Here is a 26,320-nt window from a genome sequence, read left to right as displayed (position 1 = left end):
AGAGTGAAAAGAGTTTGCAGTTCGGCCACCAGCCCGGGGGGGCAGCGGGGGGAAGTACAGCTACAGAACTAGAGTTGCAGTTGCTTCCGGCCCCAGGCCCACCTGGAGGGAGGAATTAAGTGGTGGATCAGAGCAGGAGTGCAGAGCCTCCTTAAGATTTTCATCAGGTCTGGGTTGGCGGTTCTTGAGGAAGGAGGAGTGCTGGTGTGGCAGAGCTGGCTGTGTGGAAATAGCCCTGAAAGCAACGGCGCATCCCCTCAAACTTGGAACAAAGTACTCTTTACTCTACAAGCAGTCATACCCTGCTGAAAAACTCAACGGTCAAGAAAGTTGTCTGGGAACATGGCCAGGCAGCAAAAACACACTCAGATTCAGTCTCAGACTTTGGAATCTTTCTTTGGTGACAAAGAAGACCAAAACATACAGCAAGAAGTCAACAAAGTCAAACAGCCCAGAACAGAAGCCTCCAAGGAAAACATGAACTGGTCTCAGGCCATGGAAGAGCTCAAAAAGGATTTGGAAAAGCAAGTTAGAGAAGTAGAGGAAAAATTGGGAAGAGAAATGAGAATGATGCGAGAAAACCATGAAAAACAAGTCAATGACTGGCTAAAGGAGACCCAAAAAAAAAAAATTAAAGAACAACACCTTAAAAAATAGACTAACTCAAATGGCAAAAGAGCTCCAAAAAGTCAATAAGGAGAAGAATGCCTTGAAAGGCAGAATTAGCCAAATGGAAAAGGAGGTCCAAAAGACCACTGAAGAAAATACTACCTTAAAAATTAGATTGGAGCAAGTGGAAGCTAGTGACTTCATGAGAAATCAAGATATTATAAAACAGAACCAAAGGAATGAAAAAGTGAAAGACAATGTGAAATATCTCATTGGAAAAACCACTGACCTGGAAAATAGATCCAGGAGAGATAATTTAAAAATTATTGGACTACCTGAAAGCCATGACCAAAAAAAGAGCCTAGATATCATCTTTCAAGAAATTATCAAGGAGAACTACCCTGATATTCTAGAGCCACAGGGCAAAATAGAAATTGAAAGAATCCACAGATCACCTCCTCAAAAAGATCCCAAAAAGAAAACTCCTAGGAATATTGTTGCCAAATTCCAGAGCTCCCAGGTCAAGGAGAAAATACTGCAAGCAGCCAGAAAGAAACAATTTGAATATTGTAGAAAAACAATCAGGATAACACAGGATCTAACAGCTTCCACATTAAGAGATCAAAGGGCTTGGAATATGATATTCCGGAGGTCAATGGAGCTAGGATTAAAACCAAGAATCACCTACCCAGCAAAACTGAGTATCATGCTCCAAGGCAAAACATGGATTTTCAACAAAATAGAGGACTTTCAAACTTTCTCAGTGAAAAGACCAGAGCTGAATAGAAAATTTGACTTTCAAACACAAGAATCAAGAGAAGCATGAAAAGGTAAACAAGAAAGAGAAATCATAAGGGACTTACTAAAGTTGAACTGTTTTGTTTACATTCCTATATGGAAAGATGATGTGTATGATTCATGAGACCTCAGTATCATAGTACCTGAAAGGAATATGCAAGTGTGTGTGTGTGTGTGTGTGTGTGTGTACACATATGTGTGTGTCAATGTATATATATATATATATATATGTGTGTGTGTGTGTGTGTGTAGGTGTGTATATGTATATATGTATTTACATATACACACACACACACACACACATATATATGTATACACACACACACACACACACAGAGGGCACAGGGTGAGTTGTATATGAAGGGATGCTATCTAAAAAAATTAAATCAAATTAAGGGATAAGGGATAAAAGAGGAATATATTGAGAGAGGGAGAAAGGGAGAGATAGAATGGGGTAAATTATCTCGCATAAAAGTGGCATGAAAAAGCGGTTCTATAGGAAGGGAAGAGGAGGCAGGTAAGGAGGAATGAGTAAATCTTGCTCATGTCGGATTTGACCTGAGGAGGGAATACCACACACACTCAATTGGGTATCCTATCCCACAGGAAAGAAGGAAGAAGAAGATAAAAAAGGGAGGAATGATAGAAGGGAGAGCCGATGGGTGTGGAGGTAATCAAAAACAAACACTTTCGAAAAGGGATGGGTCAGGGGAGAAAATTCAATAAAGGGGGATGGGTTAGGAAGGAGCAAAACATAGTTAATCTTTCACAACATGAGTATTGTGGAAGGGATTTACATAATGATACACATGTGGCCTATGTTGAATTGCTTGCCTTCTTAGGGAGGGTGAGTGGGGAGGGAAGAAGGGAGAGAATTTGGAACTCTAAGTTTTAAAAACAGACGTTCAAGAACAAAAAAAAAAGTTTTTGCATGCAACTAGGAAATAGGATACACAGGCAATGGGGCGTAGAAATTTATCTTGCCCTACAAGAGAAGAAGGGAAAGGGGGATGGGAGGGGAAGGGGGGTGACAGAAGAGAGGGCTGACTGGGGAACAGGGCAACCAGAATATATGCCATCTTGGAGTGGGTGGAAGGGTAGAAACAGGAAGAAAATTCATAATTCAAACTCTTGTGAAAATCAATGCTGAAAACTAGATATATTAAGCAAATTAAATAAAAAAAATAAAGAAAAGATTATGTTAGGGAAAGATGAATTCTGATAGATTCTACCATGCTGGAAAACTTTAAGTTGGAGTCCAGTGGTCTTCTACATTAGTCTTCTTGAGAACAGCCTAGCTAAGTTTGGAGAGGTTCATCACTAGGTTTACCCCGGGAGGAGGGGGGGTGGTGGTGGTGGTGGGCTGTGTGTGTGTGTGTGTGTGTGTGTGTGTGTGTGTGTTTCCTTTTTTGGCCACAGAAGCTGTTGAAAACTATCTATTATGTTATAGAAAGAGTGAGAATCAATCATCTTATTGGAGTATGAATACTTCCTGCACCAACATTGATCATAAAGTATTGACATATCACAGATAAAACCAAAAGCCTTCAGATGAAATCGCCACTTTATTAAAGTTTTTTTTTAATAGTAAGTGTCTTTGTTTATGAATCTAAAGACTTCATTGATTTATGAGGTATTTTCCATTCTTTTCAAAGGAATGATCATAAATTCATGATTCTCTTCTGAGGGAATGTCCAATAAATGACTGTAACAACAATGTGGCTAGCTGCTACTGTGGCTGTGTAAGACCAGTAACACCAGCACACAGGAATGGCTACCAACACAGATTCTTCGATCTGCTTTTCTAGGGAAAGCAACTTTAAGGGGTTAACAATCTCAATTTAAGTACACATACATATATAATTCACTCAGTTCAGGGGGAAAAGATCAGCCCCCTGAACTGAGGGCAAACACAAACAGAAATTACAAGCATACATTATGAACAGGGCATATAACAAACCAGTCTATCCATATTCATACATAGTTACCAGAGAAACACCAACATCTATCTGTCTGGGTTACAAAGCTGGGGAGGGGGGCTGTTTTAGCAGCTTGCCCAGAGTCTTGTCCCTCTTTCAATGAGTGTACACCCAAAAGTGAAACACTAACCTTCCAGTACATATACCCTGTTCAGGACCCTGAGGGCTCGAGGCTCACTATTTAGAGTGTGAGAAACCAGAGTGTGGGAAAGCTTCAACCACCAGGGCCACATCATATACAATTCAATGACTCTTCATTGTCTTAGTGCTGAGAAACATTCCAAGACGAAAAAGATCCCACTTTACCTACCCCATTCAAACAAAGGCCAGACTCCTCAAAGGCACTTTAAGAGAAGAACAGCAAAACATCTTGCCCCATCACCATAACAATGACCTTTCTTACAACTTTGGCTATCATTTGAGTTCTTCCTGGGGTGAAGTTTTATTTTTCATTAACCAATCAACAGACAAGTATAAGCTGAGTACTATGAAAAATAAGTTGGACACCATAACGATCCAGAAGTATTAGGAAGAAAGGAAGGAAAAAAGCTTTTAAGTGCCTACTATATGCCTGGCACTGTTCTAAGAGCTTTACAAATATTATTTCTCTTGATTTCAATAACCCTAGGAGGTGGGTGCTATTATTATCCCCACTTTACATTTGAGGAAACTGAGGCAAATATTCACCTATGGTCACATAGCTAGTAAGTATCTGAGGCTGGATTTGAATGTCTGAGGTCCAGTACTGTATCAACTGTACCACATAGCTGCCTCTGTCTCTTATCTTCAAGGAAGTAATAATCAAATTGGGAAGATATGACAAAAACATGAAACATTACAGTATTGTCATTAGCAACAGCTATTTTATAGAATCATAGGATCAGAGATTGAGAGATGGAAGTGACTTTTGACATCATTTAGTCTGACCTCTTCATTTTTACAGATCAGAAAATAGACCCAGGAAGATTAAGTGACTTGCCCAAGATTACACAGGCAGTGGCAGGCAGGAATCAAATTCTTATGATTGTGATTTGCATAGAAGGAAGGAAAAGCAATCATTTTCTGAAAATTCTAAGAAAGCTATGTGTTCCCCCCCACACCTAGCACAGAGACTTGCATATAAAAGATTCAATTAAAAAATGTTTATTGAGCACCTATTGTGCACCAGAATTTGTGGCTGGGGATATAAATAAGAAAATAGATAGCCCCTGCCCTCAAGGGGCTAACAATATGACAGAGAGGGGCCAACACACAAAAGGAACCTGAGAGACAGGATATCAGGTGGTAATTGATGAGGGCACAGTCTCTGGGAACCCCTTGAACTCTCCTTGAATCTTCCCACTCCACCTGGCTTTGGCCTGAGGCTATAACCATTAAGCCCAAATGCCTACCTTGCCCATTCCTCTATTGTCCAGTTGTTTCCCACCCTTAATCCTGTTTCCCATCCTTAATCCTGATCAAAATATCTATACCCTAGCTCTGCTACCCCAGCCCTTTATGGTCTGTCATTTCCATATAGCCTTCAGCTATTTCCCCCACCCTGGAGTCTGACCTCATCCCAGTCCCTTCAAGCTCCTCCTTAGACTCCTCCTTAAGTCCCTCCCTAGACCCCTCCTCTGGTCACCCCAGACCACCCCTCAATCCCTCCCACAACCTTTGTGTATATAATCTCCATCTTGCCTCCATGAAGGGGGGCAGAACCAATCTAGCTCAGATGGGTCTGGCCCTCTTTCCTTACAGGTGTCACAAGGGGTGGGATGTCTTGGGGCAGGCCTATTTGGCTAACTCTTAATAAACTTTATCTTTTCCCTTGGCTGAGAAAGCTTGAGTCGAATTCTTTCGGCAGGACCCGGTGTGTCGGTACTTTGGGGTGTCGAGCACCTCTCACCCCTAACCCTCATCAGTAATCAGTATGGGGGCATGGTGTTCCACGATTCCATGAAGTTAAGCAGAGCTCCTGATAGAAAATGGATTTACCTGGAATGTTTTGAGCCCTCTATAAAAGAAGGTTTTAGGAGGAGTTTAATGTTCCACTCTTCAATCAGAGGAGAGAAGCAACTGAAGGTGAGTTGAAAAAGTGTTGAGTAGGAAAACCTAAGTCAATCTGCATGGAGATGAGATTTCAGGTGATCAGCTTATTCTGGTGTGTAATAAATGTCTATTAAATCAAACATAATTTATAGAACAGCTGCTGATGTCTCACTAGTGCCAAAGATAAAAAAGCATTTCTTCCTTCCTAGTGCTTTGCAAACAGTGAGTAATCAAAGATTTGATTGACTACATATAACATGAAAGTTGATTCTTCTCTCCAAAGCCAATTTCCTTTTATGATGTCACAAAGATATCTGTCCACATATTTAAAGTAAACAGACCATGGCACAATAAAGTCATTTCCTGTTTGGCAACCTGGGCACTCAGATGCATCATACTCAAATCTATCATAGAGTGATCCAGATTGATCAGCCAAGATAAATGGTTAAGATCTGTCACAGTCCATTAGTCTGGTCACAGACAGACACAGCATGAGTATGTGTTCCACTCTGTTTCTCAGCAATGTTCTTCCATATGCCATATTCCATGTAGCCAGTTTCTAATCGTACAGCATTTGTGGAATTAATTATCCTGTCCTAAATAGAAAGTATTGCATATGCTCTTATTGAAATTCATCTCATTCGAGGCAGACTACTCCTCCAAGTTGTTTATGTCATTTTCAATTCCAGTCCTGCCCTCCAGAGTGCAAGCAATCCCAGCCAACTTGGTATCATCAACAAACATAAGTGCTCTCTCTACTCAACCATCCAATCTATTTATTAAAACGTTAAGCCAGATTCTTGGAGTGCCTAAACTCCTGTTGGTTGTAAATTAGCAACTTAGATGCTGTGTTAATGCTTTCAGGACATTTACATACAATATTTCTTTGATATAATAACCAGGAGCAATCCGAGGTGAAACAAGAGGGTTATTAGTCATCATGATCAAGGGGGACTTCAAATTTAGTGAGTAAAGGATCATGACTACTCAACTCTGAGGATAAGCACTTCTGGGTCTTGTCTTAGTCAACTCCAAATGTGATCTTGCATTATAGTTGGGATCTTCCCCTTAGTAATTAAGATATTTGAAGAGAAAAAAAAGCTTACACAAGACTTGTTAAATTTATATCGTACACACTTATTATATACACGTATTTGCGTTGTCTCACAGTTTTGGTTTTCTATTCTGTTGTCATATATTTTCATTTAAAAAAGATATAGTCTATACTATTATAGTAGCTTCCTAACTGATATCTCTGCCTCAAATCCCTCCCCACTCTGACATTCCTCCATTCTACTGTGGAAGTATTTTGTTTGTTTGTTTTTTAAGTAGATGTCTGACTGTCAGCCATTATTCAATGAATTTCAATGGCTCCCTATGACTTTCAAAATCAAATATAATGGCTTCTGATTGGCATTTAAAGCTCTTCATTACCTGGCTCCTTTTTAACTTTCCAGTCCTATTATACTTTAACAACCTCCACACATTCCATGCCCCAGCAACACTAGTCTACGTGTAGTTCACTTAACATGAACTTTCATCTCTACTCTCTATGCTTTTGCCCTGGCCCTTGCCCCTGTCTAGAATCTTCTGCCCCCTCACCTCTTCTGCTTAGTTTCTCTATCTTCAGCTGGAGGTTTTTCCTAGTACTCTTGGTTGCGAGAGCCTTTCCTACTCATATTACCTTCCCCCTACTCAAGTTAATCACAAAACATTTATTAAAAGCTTAGTATGCACCAGGCATGGTGCTAAGTGCTAGTGACATAAAGAAAGGCAAAAGAAAGTCTCTGCCCTCGAGGTACTCCCAGCTCACACAGTGAGACAGCATGCCAACAGCTCTGAACAAACAAGCTATTCACAGAATAAATTGGAGCCAATCAGCAGAGGGAAGGCACTAGAATTAGGGGGATTGGGACAGGCTTCCTATAGAAGGTGGGAGTTTAGCTGCAACTTGAAAGAAGCCAAGAAAGTCAGGAAGCCTACATGAAGAGGAACAGAACTCCAGACATGGGGTAAAGTCAATAAAAATGCTCAGGGTTTGGAGATGGAATGCTTTTTTAAGGAATAGCAAGGAGTCAAGTGTCCCTGCATCACAGTGTATGAGCTGCAGGTGGGGATTAAGGTATAAGAAGAATGAAACTGTAGGAAGGGTAGAAGTTAGGAAGGACCTTGAATAGCAAATATAGTGTCTATCTTTTATGTGTCTAGTTTTTTACATATTATTCTCCCCATTTGGGTTTAAACTACTTGAGGGCAGGGCCATTTTCACCTTTGTTTATATCCCTACAATTTAGGACAGTGCCTCATACACAGTAATTGTTTAATAAATGCTTGTGGACTAATTGGCTAGTTATGGGCCTTGAAATCTGGAAGTGGTTGGAAACTCTGAATCTTTGAGAGCCTCTGCAAATTAACAGTGATGACAGAGTTTTGAGTTTTGGAGGTTTTGTTTGCCACTTTTAAATGTACGTACCTAGGAAGAGAAACAAAAATAACTTGTGCTCTGAAAGACAAGTTGATGTAAGGGATAGAGCACTGGACTCAGAGGAGCTTCAGGAAAAGTGAAGATCAAATTCTACCTCAGACATTTACTAGGTATACGACCCTGGGCTAGTCACTTAAGCTTTGGGTGCCTCGGTTTCTTCATATATAGAATAAGGGTCTTGAGCTCAATGACGGGTCTATAAAGTCTTATCCAACTCTCATCTACAATCATGTGAGAGGTTCTTGGCCTTGGAACATAAAAAGACATGGAAGGCTACCAAAACTTCCTTTCAAGTTGAAATGAAATAATTACATTTCTTTCTTCTCTTTAGTCTGTCCATATAGACTAGAGATTAGGAACTTCTTTAGATCCTACTAAGCAATGCCTGGGCTTCCATCAATAGCTTTAAATGTAGGAGAAGGGAGAGGTCAGAAAAGTAAATAAATAAAAGTTTGAGCGAGAGTTAATAAGAGGGGAGGGGAGGAAGAGAAATAACACCAATGTAAATATGGTGGGTTCCATCAATAGTCACCCCATTGTCAGCCAGTGACACCAAGGACACAAATTACCAACCTGATCTGGACCTTATGTGGTTAGCTTCCCCTCTTCTATCATCATGTTGTATTAGACAGCAGTGAGGTAATGCAGAGAACAACAGGCTCATAGTTAGAAAGACAACTTCCTAGAACTTTTCTACTAAGTCATGTGGAAAGAATTCCCATGTCAGGAGTTCCCCATACTGATGAAATCACAAATGACACATTCTTCTATGTACTTCCACATGAAGTAGTGGTAAAAGCCTGATTGAAATTAAAGGTAGAATGCCCAATCTTCTGCTAGTCTGATGTCAGAACAGAACAAAATTATGTACTAATGTAACTGAGTTCTATTGTTACAAAATACTGGTGAAATCAAATGATGCAAAATTAATTTGTTCATCGAAATAATATTAAAAAACATGTTTAGGAGGCACTTGATTTTTCAAAACACTTGACAAACCTTTAAATAATCAAACCTTACTGCCTGTTTCCCTGAGACAGTTATGTCCATCCATGTAAAAGGTGATGTTAATAACTAATCTGAGGAAGCCAAGCGTAACTCAGTTGCTGGTGGCTGCCCAGACCATTCCACATTATTAATAAAGTTAAACTCTAGTATGAGTTTTCCTTTGCTGGTAACTTAATTTCCACAGGTATGAAACATGTATCTCAAAACGAACAATTCCATATACTTGAAAATAAGTCTGCTGACCTTCAAAAGCTGAGCCAAATGAGTCAAGGGAAAAAATTGAATGTCTGCAAAGCCAAATATCCCCAAACCAATTTAATGGAATGGGAGTGGGCCTAGGGACTGCTATTTTTTTCTGCTTCAGTGGTGGTCAGTTGTATTTGGTCAACTTCACTGGCAAATGAAGATAAGCCCCTGTGGATGGTAAAATAAAAATGTCTTACTTTAATGTTTAAGAACATAAGGGGTAGCTTAGCCAACCCTCCTCACTGCTTGCTTCCCAAGTGAGCTAATGACTTATCTCTGATGATAAAAGTCTGCTGCTCTGAAAAAATGCTGGGGAAAAATTGGTTTTTGTGGTTCTTTAAATAAACAATACAACAACTTAGCTTCATAATCTCCTTTACTCAGGGCTAGGGGCTGTGCAAAGTCACTAATCTCCCTCATCCCTTAAAGATAAGTGCTAATCAAAATACCTTGGTGTACTAAAGAGGAAAGCATTTCTGGTCTTTAAATTAAAATAAACTGCTTTCGCATGAAAAGAAAAAGACTTTGTCAAGCTTGGTGCATTCTTTACCAATGTCCTTCTCCAAAAAAAAAAAAAAACCCAACAAAATACAATTGGCCATCTCTACCTCTGCCAAAATAAGAAAAATGATGGAAATAAAAACAAAGCAGGGGATAAAGCTTTTGTCTGGCTGAGGGAAGCATGTATGCATTCTGTACTCAAATAAACAATCTGAGACAATTTTATCATTGGATTAGCTACACTTCTTAGGCTTCAGGCCCTCTTAAGTCTTGAAGACATGAAAAATAATCGTCTTGGAGTTTTTCTTTTCAATGCATGCACCTACCTATATGTATATATTTAGAAAAGTAATGTCTACTTGGATCTCAACAGAGATAAAGAAAGCTTATTCTTACATATACCCAGTAACTGAGTCTTCACACATACTATTCATCAGGCCATATGTCAAACACAAGGACTTTATCCTTGTCATTCAGGGAAATTTTGCAGTAAACATGTCTGGCAGTAAAAATATTTATAAATCCAATAGATGTAACCATATTTCCACTATGGCAATGGAATCAAATTTTTAAGTGGGTTTCATTTCAATTTGTTTTCAGCCCTTTTTACAAGATTGTCTTGGGTCTCTACTGCTGTCATAGAAAAGTGCCAAGGATGCCAAGTGTACTAATATTCCTTCTTGGAAGCCTGTCCATGAGTAGAAAATACCAGGAAAGAAAAGAGGAAAAGAAACCAAAACTCCGAAGTAATTCATTTAGTCAAGTTTTACTAAATTTTGCCATTGCTATTTTTATAACATCTTTCATATATGTCCCCCACTTAAGTTTCCACTTAAACTAGCCACTACCCTAGTTCTGGTGCTCATCTCTGCTTACATGGACTATTGTAATAGCGTCCTAATTGGTGTCCTTGGCTCAAGCCTCTCCCCACTTTATCCTTTGCCTCCATTAAACAAAATATTTTCTCTATAGCACAATTTTGATCATATCACACACCTACTCCATAGACTTTAAGGGTTTCCTATTTACTTCATGATCAGATATAAACTCCTCTTTGGCATTTATCTCTCTTCAGTATCTAGCTTAGTCTTACCTTTCCAATAACCTTACAAATTACTTTCCTCCATGAACTCTGATGAAGCCATACTGGCCCGCTCTTAGTTCCATCTACATATATCTCCATTCCTTGTCACCATGCTTAGAATCTATTCCCTCTTCACAAACATCTCTTCAAATTCCTGCTTTCCTACAAGATTCAGATCAGTTACCATTTTCTTGATAAAATCTACTAGTGTGCTCTCTGCCAATATTGTCTTGTATCCATGTTGTATGATACATATGAATATATATATACACACATGTGTACACATATACATATACTAATATATATATATATATGTATATATATTACATTAAAATATTTAAGACTTTGAGGGGCCAGTGACTATTTCAGCAGTGCTTAGCATAGTGTCTGGCACACAGTAAGCACTTATTAAGTACTTGTTGATGGGTGGATTAGTTGATTGTCAAATGCCAGAGTCTAATCCATGCAGTCAGCTTAGGAAAAATGTTAACTCATTAGAAGGTGAGTCAGATCAAAGCTCTGCCACTAGCTAGCCATATGACCTTGGGCAAGTAAGGGACTTCCCTGTTCCTCAGTTTTCTCATTGTAAAATGAGATAGGAACAAATGACCTTCCCTCTCTACATGCTATCATTGTAACCACTAAACATAGCACTAGGAAGAGATATAATAAGTAATAGACAAAAGGGAAAAATATGAACTGAAGGTAGACAGGGTCAAAATCCCTAAAAGTCACCTGGACTAGAATCATAGAAAAACTTGAATGGAACCAGTAGGCTGTGTAGCTTTTAAGACAAGTTGTCCAGCAATACTGGTTTGCAGGCTCCCTTTGGTATAATTTTACCCACTCTGACATCTTAAAGGAATTCTCTGATCCTCAATCTGAACAATGGCCATGCCATTCTTCTTCTGATACAGAAAAGGAAGAGCAAAAAATAAGTCAACTGCTTTTGAAACCATGACACTGCTGGGATATCTGAGATGAAAGTAATTAAACCTTTTGGGGACATTTTTCCAGATGCCTTTCAAGTGATTCCCTACTTTAGTCAGGCCAGAACCTACCCTGGCTAACAAAACACTCCCTTGTAGAAAGGTTACCCAGCTGTATAGTTGGCTGTTAGAAAAGAGAGGAAAGTGGTTGAAAAAGTACTGGTCATAAGAAGACCCGGCTTCCAGGCCCTACTCTGTCACTAAATATCTCTGTGACCTTCAATAAATTCCATAATTTCTCTGGGTTTCAAGTTGCTCATCTGTAAAAGTTAAAAGATTAGATGCTCTACAATTCTCTTCTAGGTCTGATATTTGGTTATTCCAAGTTTGTTGTTGTTATTCATTCATTTCAGTAATGTCCAACTCTTTGTGACCCCATTTGGGGTTTTCTTGGCAAAGACACTGGAGTGGTTTGGTATTTCCTTCTCCTGCTCATTTTACAAATGAGGAAACTGAGGCAAACAGGGCTTAGTGCCTTACCCAAAGTCACCCAGCTAGTGAGTATCTGAGGCTGCATTGGAACACAGGTCTTCCTGACTCCAGGCCCTGTACCACCTAACTGCCCCACTAGTTCAAATTAGAGCCACCTAATTTTATGGATTGAATGTAGAATGTATGCTCCTTGAAGGCAGTAGCTGCTTTGTCAGGCATTGTATCTGGCCAGTACTTGTTACTCATAAAGGCTTTTTTGTTTGTTTGTTTTTGTTTTTTGCTTTTGGAGGGGGAAAGGCAGGGCAATTGGGGTTAAGTGACTTGCCCACGGTCACACAGCTAGTAAGTGTCAAGTGTCTGAGTTCAGATTTGAACTCAGGTCCTCCTGACTCCAGGGCTGATGCTCTACTCATTGCGCCCCATAAAGGCTTTTTTTTAATCAAGTTGAACTGAACAAAGTATATTGTACAATTGTCAATTTGCTACATAAAAAACTCTCTAAGAATTTATTTATTTTCCCCGAAATCAGAATATCACTAAAAGTATTAAGATTAACTTGATATTTAGTTTATGACTAATTAAACCAAACTGAAACAAAACAATGGCTCATATGAATCATGAAGGACTTTTTAAAAACAATTTTGGTGAAATTTGCTAAATTTCGTAAATATTAGCAAAACTCATAGTGTTTCAAAGTAATGGCAAAAACATTGAGAAATTTTAATTAAAATTCCAAGAAGCTGGAGGCTGGTTTGTGGATAATGTGTAACAATATTATTGTCAACCATGGCATTAAATAGGAAGACATACCAAAAAATATTTGCTACAGTCCTGAAGGATATTCAATGTCATACATATGGAGCTTAACTAATGGGAGTCTATCCCAGAGGAGAGAGTTACAAAAAGGTGTCAACATTGTCAAATGCTAGAGAGAGAAAATTGAAAAGCTAACTATAAAATAAGCATTGGTTAGATGGGCACACAAAAACTTTTATTTGGTTTGATTTTTGTCTGGTACTATGATCCCATTGTTGTAAGAAGCTGTTTGTTGGAATCTCCCTCTGACAATACAAGTCTGCAGCCATTTGGCAACTTATAGTCTTAAAGAAATGCCACGGGCACAGAGGATAAATGACTTGTCCTGAGCTACACAACCAGGATGAGAGATGGAATTGGATTTTAGTATAATCCCATACTCCAAATTATTCCCTATTATGTAGGTCCCAATCTTTGAGTCTGCCTCATTGTTTTGTAGAAATCTTGCTCTCAGCTAGGTGGGACAATGGACAGAGCACCAGACCTGGAGCCAGGAAGACCTGAAGTTAGAAGTCCTGGATTCCAAGGTGACCTCAGAAACTTACTAGTTGTGTGAGCCTGGGCAAGCCACTTGTTCTGTGCCTGTCTCAGTTTCCTTATGTGTAAATGGAGATCATAACACTTACTTTCTACTGTTTTGTGGGGATAAAATGATATAATATTTGTAAAGTGCTTTGCAAATTTTAAAGAGCTATATAAATGTGATTATTGTTGTTAATATCATTATAATTATTTACTCACTATTTAGCCCTATGTGAAGGTCCTGGATTGTACTTGATGCCATCTCTCTCTGTCTCTCTCCCTCTATCCCCTCCCTGCCAGCTCTCTCATTTTAATTTTATAATTGATAAGAAGAGATGCAGCATAGTATTATAGAGAGAGCTAGTCTTGGAGTCAGGAAGACCTGGGTATAAATCCCACTTCTAACATACACTGGCTGTGTGACCCTAAGTAATGCCCTAGCAATTCTCTATGACACTTAAGTTTCAAGAGGAGGTGCTGATCTTCACTGATAGAGGAGAATCTGGGAATCGATTATACCAGTAAAATTACAGGTCCAATCCTGAGCTACTACCACAGATTGACTGACAGTTGAAATTTTCATATAGAAAGAGAAAAATGGAGAGCTGAATTTTGATAGCAGTTTTGAATCAGGAAATCTCCCAGCAAAGGAAAGATACATTTAGCCCTGGAGAGTATAGACCCAAGGATTCAAGATAAAGAAGGTGCAACATAGCACAGGAGGGAGATCCTGGGGTAAAGAATATGCTGAGGGTTAGACAAAGGAGAAGGGCCTTGGTAAGTTAAAACCATGGGACCACAGAATCAAAGAACTAGAGTTGGAAGGCACCTTAGAGTCAATGTAGTCCACACCTTTCATTTTATATATGAGGAAACTGAGGCTAGAAGGGTTAAGTGAATTGCCCATAATCCTACAGGTAGTAAGGACTAGAGATAGGATTTGAATCCAGGTCTTCCAACTGAAAATTCATTGTTGGTTTTTAATTTTGTTTTGTTTTGTTTTTCACTTTACCATATGACCTAGAATTCCATAACTCCAAGCACTGGACTACACTACCAAGCAGGACAAATATTGCTGGTCTTCTACAGCAGTAAGTTAGCTTCCCTGCCTTTCTCTGAGTTTCAGGTAAAGTCCCAGCTTCTGCATAAAGCCTTTACCAGTCCTCCTTAATCTTAGTGCCTTCCCTCTGAGACTATCTTCAATTTATCCTGTATATATCTTTTTAGTACATTTTTGGGGGCATTTTGTCTCTCCTTTTAGACTATGAGCTCCTTGAGAGCATGGACCCCTGCCCCCCACCTTTCCTGGTAACCATAGTGCTTAGCACAGTGCCTGGCATGTAGTAGGCACTTAATAAGTGCTAGCTAAGTATTCAGCCATCTACATTTCTCACTCCCAATTTTCCACCCAAGTCATTTGGGTATCCCACTTTTTAAACAAACTTATGATCACATGTTATTAAGTTAGAAAGAAAATTCACCTTGTTTCAAAGAAATCCTCTAAGGTCACCTCTGATAAAAATACATTGATTCCACAGAGTTCCACTGGCTTCTTTGTAACTGGAACTAAACAGCTGGTCTTGATACTAAGAATTCATAGGAATATCACCATTTCTTGGAACCAATTCAACAATCTTTAGGCATCTTTAATTATTTGTCAATAGAAAGAGAGAGCCAGGACTGAATTGTAAATAAAGTAATTTTTTAAAAAATTTCTCAGTATTGCCCGCCTCCCCCCCCCCCTTTATTAATCAAGGCTATTCAGAGCTATTCAGTTATTTAGCTAAAGAAGTCTACTTGGAAAGTGTCCCAGGGTATACCTCATTCAAACCATTGTACTTTTGAAGTTATCATTCTTGCGGCAGCTAGGTGGCACAGTGAGTAGAGCACCACCCCTGGAATCAGGACCTCAAAAAAAGTGACCTCAGACACTTGACACACTTACTAGCTGTGTGACCTTGGGCAAGTCACTTGACCCCAATTGTGCCCTGCCTTCCTCCCTCCAAAAAATAAAAAAGAAGTTATCATTCTTATAATATTTTGGTCTTATTGATGTCAAATTTATAAGAGTTTGGGTATTTTTTTGTTTTGTTGGGTTCTTTGATGAGTAGTACATTTTGGCAATACTATTAGTTACATTTGCATTTACACATTTCATTCCATTTCCTCTTGTATTTTTGTTATCAGTTTATACTGTTTAGTATATAGTATTATAGGGGATAGTATTACTATAGATTTAAGATGTCCAATTTTTGTACACCTTTCTGCCTATTTCTCAAACCTATAAAGCAACTGATTTTCTAAATGTTGAAAACCAAGTTGTTTACTCCAAACTAAACTAGCACATAATTTTTTTCCTATTCTGGATAACTTCTGTTGTTTTCTCTTATAAAACATTTGTTTATGTTTAAAATCATCAGAGAATAGAAGGGTCTGCAATGTACATCTGGGAGCATACATCCATTCCCACAGAAAGGTAAGGGAAGATATTGGCTCATGTGTGGCTACCTTGCAATAATCTTCAGTTCTTGTGCCAGCAGAGGCAAGTGTCAGATGGAATGAGTCAAACCCAGCTCGTGGGAAACATAGCCATTCCACACATGCATGAGCAATTACTGCTTGGACCATAACTAACTTTGCTAAAAACTGTCCTCCCAGCTCGCCAAACTCAGTCTGCTACAATGGTGGCAAAAAAAATTGATTGCTGATGAAATTGTATGTTAGGACCAAGTAACTCACTCATTACAGGGTGACACTCAGGCAAGTGTGGGAGTGGAAGAGAAGAAGGTGGGAAGCTGAGCATTTTTTACAGCAGTTAAGCATGATAAATCTGTGAGCCGCTAATGAGATCAGCAAACAGCCATAAGAACTGTACTCCTTTTCTGGACCTTTGCTTGGCTCAGCCAGATACACATTCTGTTCTTTAAAAGGAGACTAGTGTCCTCCGCATGGAAAGATGTTTAGATATTTTTCCTCCTAGGGAAAAAAAAAAAAACAAACTACTCCTTTCAGAAATGAGTTGGTTGAAATTAACACTGGGGATATTATACTCTTAGTTGGGTATATTTTCCTGTGATCTTTTCCCACTTAATGCTTTGCTATATTGATAAATGGGTTCAAGTATTTAGCTACCAGTGGTAGATGGTAGAATTAACTTCATTGTATTTCTCATTCGCCATCTTTGCAAATTTTCTCAAATTTACAACTTACAAAATGGCACCTAGTAGAGAGCCAAACCATCATGGGCCATGTATTACCTTCACTGTGTTACATGGAATATCCGATTGCATAGACTGGACCTCTTCTATAATGGGTACCATGCCTCCACCGAGGATCATGGATTTAGAATTGGAAGGAAGATCAGAATTACCTAGGACACTAGAGCTGAGGAAGGTAACAGAATTTGTCCAAGGGCACAGAAGGAGTAAGCGACAGAGCCAAGATGTCTCAGAGAATCTGGATGACAGAATATGAGAGTCAGAAGAGACTTCAGAGGTAACTTAGTCCAACCTACACAAAAGTAGTTTCCACCAGAACCTGACAAGTCATTGTCTAGTCTCTGCTTGAAGACCTCCAGGGGGATGAACCCACCACTCTTGAAGCAGGCCATGCCACTTTTGGACAATTTAAATGATCCTCTCTATGCAAATTACTCAAAGTTTAGTCACTCGTTTGCCCTTAAGACACCTCTATAGATGTATTCTGGGAAGATGGAGGAGTAGGTCAGAAATATCCAGAAATTTCCATGATAACTTTATTTAAAAGGAAGAACAAGTTATACATAATAGACTTGCAGTTTCATGTGCAATCATTTTTAAAAAATATATACTATGTTATGGAAATGTTTATTTTATTCCACAAATTGAAAATAAAAGAAATAAAATGTTTCAAAAAGACATCTCCAACTTGATGTTCAATAGCTACCTCAAACCCATTTTATACAAAATGGCGCAATCCAAATGTCACTTCCTACATGAAGCTTATGCTGATACCTCCCATTTACTAGTGCATTCTTCTCCACTCTAAAATTATTCAGTATTTATTTTGTATTCCCCTTTTTCAGTGTATGCTGTTTTCCTACTTCCGATAGAATGCAAGATTCTTGTAGTCAGGAACTATTTGGTTTTTGTCATCCCATTGCAAACAACTAGTACAGTGCCTAAAACATAGCAGGTGCTTAAATAGGTACTTGTTGAAAGATAGCCTATCCATTCTGATTTCAGGTGTCTCTGATCGTTAGGTAAGATTTTCTTTACAATCAACCTGAGCTTCTCTGCAACTTCCACCTGCTCTTCTTGATTCTGTAATCCTGAGCCAATAATCTAATCCATTTTCTACAGTATAGCCCTTCAGCTACTTCAAAGCAACCATGAACAGTCAAGTATCTGTTTCTTCAAGCTAAACACAACCATTTCCTTGAGCCAATGGTCTCCAACTGAGCCATGGTCTCCAATTCTCTCACCATCCTTGTGGCCCTCCTCTAAACAGAATCCAGCTCAAAAACGTAGCACCTTAAAGGTAAATAAATATAATACTAACATAATATATAATATTATATACTATGTAATACTAACATACATTATACACGATGCCAACATAACATATAAGTAATAATATATAACATATATTCTAAATAATAATATAATACTTCAGAAATAACCTGATCAAAATAAGGCACATTGTTACTATAACATCCCTTATTCTGGAAACCATCAATTTGTAAAATATAATATTTTAGTTTTCTCCCCAGTTACATGTTAAAACAATTTTTAAATGTTTTTATAAAAGTTTTGAGTACCAGATTCTATCCCTCCCTCCCTTCCCTCCCCTCTGCCATCCCTGAGGTGGTAAGCAATTTGATATAGTTTATACATAATGTACTCTTATATTCAAGTTAGTTTTTTGGACGGCCATGTCATACTGTTGATTAATATTGTTCTTATTCATAAAAACAGGAACATAAAAAATTTTAAACTCTTTCAGAAATTTTCTTACCACTATATAAGTCATTAAACATTTACCATTTACTATGTGCCAGGCACTATGCTAAGCTCTGGTGATACGAAAAGAGGCAAAATATAGTCCTTGCCCTCCAGGAGCTTATAATCTAATGGGGAAGTTAATAAATATATACAAACAAGCTATATACAGGATAAATGGAAAATAATTAGCAGAGGTAAGTGACTAGAATTGAGAGGTTGGCAAAGGCATCCTATAAAAAACAGGATTTTAGCTGGGACTTGAACAAATCCAGGGAAGCCAGTAGATGGAGATGAGGAGGGAGAACATTCTAGACATGGACAGGCAGAGAAAATGCCCAGAGCTAAAAATGGAGTACCTTGTTTGTGGAACATTAAGGAAGCCAATATCACTGGATTGAAGAACATGTGCCAGGCAATAAGGTGTAAGATAGGAGGAGGCTAGGTTATGAAGTATTGTGAGCATGAAATAGAAGATTTTTTGTTTGATTCTAGAGGCTATAGGGAACCACTGGAGTTTATCGAGTAGGGAGGTGACCTGTTGGACTCAAACTTTAGGAAAATGACTTTGGTGCCTAAGTGGAAGATGGATTGGTGCAAGGAGAGACTTGAGACAGGCTGAAGAACCAACAGGCTGTTGCAACAGTCCAGACATGAGGGGGTGGCAGTGTCAGAGGAGAGAAAGGGGCATATACCTGAGATATTATAGATGTGAAATTGACAGGCCAGGGCAACAGATTACATATAGGGGGCAAGAGAGTAACAAATACAAGATAAGCCCTAGTTTATGAGCCTGAGAAATGGGGAGATGACATTGTGCTCTATAATACTAAGAAAGGTAGGAGGTGAGGGTTGGGGTGGGGGGAAGATAATGAGTTCTGTTTCGTATATGCTGAGTTTAAGATGTCTACTGCATGTACAATTTGAGATGTTTGAAAGGTAGTTGGAAAGGAGAGGTTAGAGTTAAGCAGAAAGGTTGGGGTAGGATAGGTAGATTTGAGAATTGTCAGCATAGAGATGGATAGTTAAATGCATAGAGTTTATGAGATCACCAAGTGAAGTACAGGGTGGTCCTAAAGTCTGGACACATAGGCAGAAATGCATATTTTCAAGAAATGAAATGAATGAAATTTTCAACAATATTTTATTTAATTGGAATATTAACAAATAATATCTTCAATATAGTTTCCATCATTTGTGATGCAAAGGTTGACGGGCTTTGCAAGATTCACATGAACTTAATGCGATCCATGTTACCGTCAATTTTAGCACATTCACTCTTTCTGCATTCAATCAAGTGTGTTGCATCTGTGATGTTCATTGAGTACATCTTCTCCTTTAGCATACTGCCAGAAAAAGAAGTCAAGGGGGCTAAGGTCTATTAATATTCCAAATAGGTCAAAATATGCATTTTTCCTATGTGTCCAGACTTTAGGGATACCCTGTAGTATAGAGAGAGAAGAGGGCCCCAAGATAGAACCATATAGCATGCCTATGGTTGGCGGGAGTGATCTAGATGAAGATCCCGGCTTAGAGAACCAGTAGGATGGCATCCAAAATACCCAAACAGAAAAGAATCCCAAGGAGGAGAGGATGATCAACAGTGTCAAAGATTGCAGAAAGGTAAAAGAGAACGAATATTGAGAAAATGTCACTGGATTTGGTGACAAGGAGATCATAAATCTGGTAACTTTGGAGAGTTCATGTTAGGTGGAACATGGTCAGAAGTGGGATTGTAAGTTGTAAAGACGAAATAAAATTAAATATGAAATTTATCAGAAAGAATGAGGTAAGGTAATGTGTGGATAAATGAAATTGATACAAAGAACTGGAGTGTTTGACTTTTGGTTACTTTTCATCCATGTACCATATTAATTCATGCATTCATTCGCTCTCTCTTTCTCTCTCTCGCAGTCTCCCCCCTCTCTTCTCTCATTCTCCCCCTCCCCCCATCCCATATCTTTAGTTTTACATTACCTAAATTTCCCCTGTGGATAGCTAGGTGGCATAGTGAATAGGACATCTGAACTGGAGTTAGGAAGACATGAGTTCTAATCCTGCTTCAGATACTAGCTCTGTGACCCTGAGCAAGTCTAAACTTCTATCCCCCTCAATTTCACCATTTGTAAAATTGGGATAATAAAAGCATCTTCTTCCAGGGTTGTTTTGAGGAAATAATAAGATAACATATATAAAAGCATCTGTAAAGATTAAAGGGCTATATGAAGCAGCTTATTACTTTTGTAAATTCTCCCCTCTCCCCATCCTAAATAATAGACTTTTTTCTAAAGGAAGAAAAAGACGAAGAAGAGAAAAAAAAATAGGAAAACTGATCAATAATAAAAACTACCTGGAAAATTGGAAAGCAGTCTGGCAAAAATTAGGCTTAGGCTAATGCCTCACATGACACGCCACAATACATTCAAAATGGATATGTAACTTTAATATTAAAAATCGTGTTATTTTTTAAGAAAATTAGAAGAGAAGCAGATGATGTATTTCTCACAGAAGTGGGTAGGAGATGCATTCTTAACCAAACAAGGGACAAAGGAAATTACAAAAGATAAAATAGGTAACTTTGATTATGTGAAACTGAAAGGCTTTTCACAGACAAAAATAAGGTGCCTAGGATAAGAAGGAAAGCAGTTGAATAGGAGAAAAAAACTTTTTCATCAAATATCTCTAATAATGGTTTAGTATCCAAGTCATATAAGCAATTAACATACACATATCAAGCCATTCTCCAATAGATAAGTAATCAAAGGATATGAACAAGTATTAAAAAAAGAATTGCAAACTATTAACAACCACATAAAAGAATCATCCAAATCACTTATAATAACAGAAATGCAATTCATAAGAAACTTAAGGTTTTACCTCAAATTCTGAAAATTGGTAAATTTGACAAAATGTGGAAATAGTCACATTGGATGGGTGGTTAGAAGATAGGTACATTGACTAGTGCATTGTTTGTGGAACCGTGTGTTAATACGACTAACAAAGTAATTCAGAATTATTCAGTAAAGTGCCAAAAATGTACATATTCTTTGACTCAGAAATTCCATTATGCTGCTTATATCCTAGGGTGACTGTTGATAAGAAAAAAGTCTTCATACACACCAAAATACTTAAAGAAAAACTTTTTAACATAACAAAGTATTAGGAACAAAGTAGGGGCCCATTGAATGGGAAACAACTTGTGGTATACAAATATAATAAAATATTACTGATCTGTAAGGAATGTCGAATGTGATTAATACAGAGGACCATGGAAAGATCTACATAATCTAAAGCAGAATGTGGTAAGCAGAGTCACAAAGACAATATATACAGTGACTTAACAACTTAACAGAAGCCACACACACACACACAATCAAAAGTGAATGCTGCAAAAAAAAAAAAATTTTTTTAAAACCCACAAGCATTGCTACTAGGAAGAGACATAATACGATACTCCAATCCCACCAGTTTACAAAGGCGTGAAGTTCATTTCATCAACCTTGGTTCCTAGCACCTGTAACTTCTGGGTATACATATAGCCCCAGCCATATTCTAGGGTCCTTACCCTCAGGCCCAGTAAAACTTACTATCCTAGTTTCCTCAATTCTTTATTTCTTGGACTAAGCTGAGTTGGTACCTACCATATTTTGCAGGCTTGGGAGAGGATTGGACAGAGGTCTTAGTTGACTTTCTGAAACATTGTGGTATCCTCAGGCAGAGCCCAATCCCCTCCTCCCCCATCTTTGTCCCTGTAAGTTTCTGGGAAGACCTGAGGCTCACTAATTATTGCAGAATTCTAGGTAAGAGCAGGAACAGGTGTGCTGGCAGAGCCCATAACAGTAGGGAAATTGCTAGATACCAAGAACACAAGCAAGTGGATTGGATTGTAGTCCCTGACTGAGTACTGAGGCTAGATGGGAGGCAAGAGGATGCTGAATGACTGCTAGGGATTAGTGTTTTGCACTGTTAATTTATAAGGGTGAAAGTTTGTTGAGCTTCTTGCCTTCCCATCCTATGAAAAGCTATAATTACTCAATCTACGGAATATTATTACTCTTCATTTTTGTTGGTGGTGGTGGTACTGGTTTTTTTCTGAGGTAAGGGCACTGGAAAAAAGGTTTACTCCTTCATTTAATGTCTAGTCCTTCCTTTTTAACCTTTATTTTTCTGTTTAATTTTCTGTGTGTGGTTACATCAATGCAGAAATAAAGAAGCTACAGAAATAATAGGTGTCTTTTTTCCCTGGCGATGAGAGTTTACAAAACTATTACTTTATTATAAAATGTTTTAAACATTGATGATTTTTAATGTAAACATGTATTCATATATGCATGTATTTGATGAGCAACTCATCTGCAAATTATAGTCTTAGATAGTACCCGGAGGGCCCCAGGAGGCTCAATGATGTATAGATGGACACAATGAATAGTTCTCAAGAGGACCTAAAGCCAAATCTTTCTATCTCATCTATGCATTATTCTATTCTCTGTGTCTGTGTGTGGACTTTAAAGTTTTCAGGAACCTAGGTGGTCTAGAAATTCTCAGAGAGTAATCATTTTTGAGTCATTAAAAGAACTCCAGTGGACAAATATTTAAGATGTTTGGTTATTTTGTATGAAGAGCAGGTCTTTGGCCTTGGTGATTTATTTAGCAATGTTGTTACAGAATCTTATTACTGCTGCTACCTGAATGTTCCTTTCATAAAGGGGAACATGTTGTAACTTAGAAGCTCCTAGCACACAGATTTATGTGTTACTATTCTAATATGGCTGATAGAATTCAGGCCTTCTGCTGGTTAGAGATTCCTGGAATATAGGACCTATGTTCATAGGCAATAACATAGCTCTCATATGGCAATTTTCACTAAGTACTGGTAGCAATTGGACCCAAGGTGGTAAGACAGAGACTTAAAGTCTTCTTACTTATGCCATGAACCATTACCCAGGGCATTAAAAGCAGCCTGTGAAATCAATTTTGGCTATTAATGTCAATAAATATTTAATTCCAGCTCTAATTTTTTAGAATTTGAATATGTTATCATACATTACATCTAGCTTTATTGGAAAATACTGAATTACAGTGGCACAAGAAAAGACCTGGTGTTATGCTGACAGATGTATTACTATATCTAATACGGAAACTTAAAAATATGTCTTCAGTTCACTAGAACAATAGAACTTGGTTAAAATTTAGACTTGTCGCCTTGTTTCTTAAGCTTCACTTTCTAATGAACAGCATTTATTTTTTCTTTATCCCACACGCCCACATTTAATGATGATGATGATGCTGGTGATAACAATAATAGCTCACACTTATATAACACTATGTGCCAGACACTGTGCTCATCATTTTACAATTTTTATTGCATTTAGTCCTCACAACAATCCCTGGGAAGTACATGCTATTATTATTCTCATTTTAAAGGTAAGAAAACTGAACTGTATGTGACTTGCCCAGGGTCACATAGCTAGTAAGTGTCCAGGCAGAGCAATCTATCCATTGTGCCACCTATAAAAAAATGGAAAAAAATGGTTATAAAACATGTAGTTAAACAAAAAATACCATGCACTGGCCATGTCTAAAAATTTACGTTTCATTATCTTCAGTCTATCACTCCTCTGTCAAGATGTGGATAGGAGGCTTACTTAGTGGTCTTCTGGAATTGTGGCTGGTAATTGCATTTGTCAAAATTGTTAATTCTTTCAAAATTGGCTTTACAGTGTTGTTATTGCATTAATATAATAAAGAAGCAGCTAAGTGGTACAGTGGATAGAGAACCAGGCCTGGAGTCAGGAAGAGCTGCATTCAAATCCTGCTTGAGGTCCTTACTAGCTGTGTGATCCTAGGCAAGTGGCTTAACTCTGTTTGCCTCAGTTTCCTCATATGTAAAATGAGCTGGAGAAGGAAATAGCAAACCACTTCAGTAACTTTGCCAAGAAAGCCCAAAAGGGGTCACAAATAGTTGGACATGACCAAAATGACTCAACAACAATAACTCACAGGATTATTGTAAGGATCAAAAGAATTAATACACATAAAGCACTTTATAAATTCTAAAGCATTATATATATACATATATATATAATTAATATAATTATATTGTATATATATCATATATATAAAGTGAATAGTAATAATGATGATGATGATAATCAAATGTTCTGTTTCTATTCATTGCATCAATTCATACATCTTCCCAGGTGGATGAGGCTTCCCTAATTCAAAAACACTCCATAGAAGATGATGACAATCTCAGGACACACTTACACCATGACGCAGAAAAGAGATAAAAAGAATTCAGTCGTCCTAATTCATCTGAAGTTTAAGGGCTGAATACTCTCCTTTAAGAATGCCAAGTCACCATTGTCTCACTGCTACCTAAATGGCCTTTTCTTCAGTGGTTTGTGAGGGAGAGTTGTGAGGCCAATGAGTGACTAACCAATAAATAGCCATTTCAACTAGAGTTGAGGCATAGTCTTCCTTAGCAATCCGACTCATAAAAGGAGTGCGACTTGACTAAAGCAGCAGAAACATAGTGGAGTTTCAGTAGGGGGCAGCAAAGCAAGGGAAGTTAAACACCATTGATCAATCAATCAATCAATCCTAAAGCATTTATTAAATGTCTGATACATCCAGGAAATGGGGATACAAATAAAAAGAATGAAACAGAGCCCACTTACATTCTACTGAGGAAAACATATACATAAGCATATGCAGGATAAATATGAAGTGAATATAAATATTTACAAAGTAGTTTTTTTAAAAAAAAGAAGAAAGTTTGAGTGGGAGGGCACTAGCATCTAAGAGTGAGCTCCTAGGTTCTAAGGGGAGCAAATGTTGGGCAAAGTAGTGTGACACTGTGGATAGAGTGTAGGGCCTGAAGTCAGAGCAACTCCTCTTCCTTAGTTCAAATCTGGCCTCAGATATTTATTAGCTGTGTGACCTTGAGCTAGTCACTTAACCCTATTTGCCTCAGTTTCCTCATCTGCAAAATAAGCTCGAGAAGGAAAAGGGAAACTACTCCTGTATATTTGCCAAGAAAACCCAAGTGGGGAAATGAAGAGTCGGACATGACTGAAACAACTGAACAAAAACAGTATTAAATATACTTTTCTTAAATACCAATATTTAAATAATCGTATTAAATAATGGTAATAATTTCAGCTTGCATTTATACGGTGCTTGAAAGTTTGCAAATTTCATTACAAATATTGCCTAATTTTATCTTCACAACAATCCTGGGAAGTAGGTGTTCCTATCTCTCTTTTAGAGTTGGGGAAATTGATTAATTATCATGAATAAGAGCTTCAGGCTGGATTTGAAATCAGATGTTCCTGACTCCCTGCCCAGCATTTTACCGAGCCACCTAGCCAAAACAAGATAAAACAAACATGCACGCACATGCGCACAGGCACACTCACACACACACACAGACCCACGGGAAATGGAGCTAAGAAACAGGGAAACACGGTAGAAGACAAAAAGGTCAAAATCATGGCTTGAACAACAACACAGAAGCATTAGCATCACACATTACCCCTTAATTTCCCAGACATCCTAATTCAGGATACCACTCGCATCCGTCCTTTCTGACAGAGCTGACCTCATTGCTTTGCAGTCACCCCACATAGCCGCTCTGGTGCTAAGTCTTGTTACTTCTAACTTCACAACATTTATCAAACATTTCCTCTTCTCTCCATTCCCATAGCTACAGGCTATTGCAGGCCTGCATCAATAGTCTGCTACTTAGTCTACCTGACTTAATTTCCTCCCCACCCTAATTCATCCTCCATTCAAATGCCAAAGTGTTCTTAAAGTGCAGGTTTGATCATGTCATCCCC

General features: G+C 38.2%; 1 protein-coding gene across 1 annotated transcript in view; it reads right to left on the bottom strand.

Annotated features, from left to right (window-relative positions):
* The window catches only part of ITGBL1 (integrin subunit beta like 1), a 211,113-nt gene that overhangs the window by 36,603 nt on the left and 148,190 nt on the right, over positions 1-26,320 (bottom strand). The gene's annotated exons all lie outside the window — the stretch shown is intronic.

This window comes from Trichosurus vulpecula, chromosome 4, assembly GCF_011100635.1.
Source record: "Trichosurus vulpecula isolate mTriVul1 chromosome 4, mTriVul1.pri, whole genome shotgun sequence".
Classification (NCBI taxonomy): domain Eukaryota; kingdom Metazoa; phylum Chordata; class Mammalia; order Diprotodontia; family Phalangeridae; genus Trichosurus; species Trichosurus vulpecula.
The sequence above is the reverse complement of the archived record's forward strand: the minus strand, read 5'-3'. Positions and strand labels throughout refer to the sequence as shown.